This window comes from Epinephelus moara, chromosome 18 (genome assembly GCF_006386435.1).
Source record: "Epinephelus moara isolate mb chromosome 18, YSFRI_EMoa_1.0, whole genome shotgun sequence".
Lineage (NCBI taxonomy): Eukaryota > Metazoa > Chordata > Actinopteri > Perciformes > Serranidae > Epinephelus > Epinephelus moara.
The window spans coordinates 3,903,104-3,903,311 of NC_065523.1; positions in this window are offsets into that span (position 1 = coordinate 3,903,104).

Below are 208 nucleotides of genomic sequence, written 5' to 3' on the forward strand. Positions count from 1 at the left end.
TTAGTGGATGTTTGTCGCGTTTGCAGCGACACATTCTCGCCAACTAAAAGAAACAAACATAATCTTTTACAAGGCCATGACTCATCCGTCCGGCCGCACTATAGAGGGAATCGCCTTGTTGTTTACAAATACTTCGGGGTAGAAAACCAGCAGAGCTTTTAGCTATATATATATATATATATATATATATCACAATTTTCACGTCACT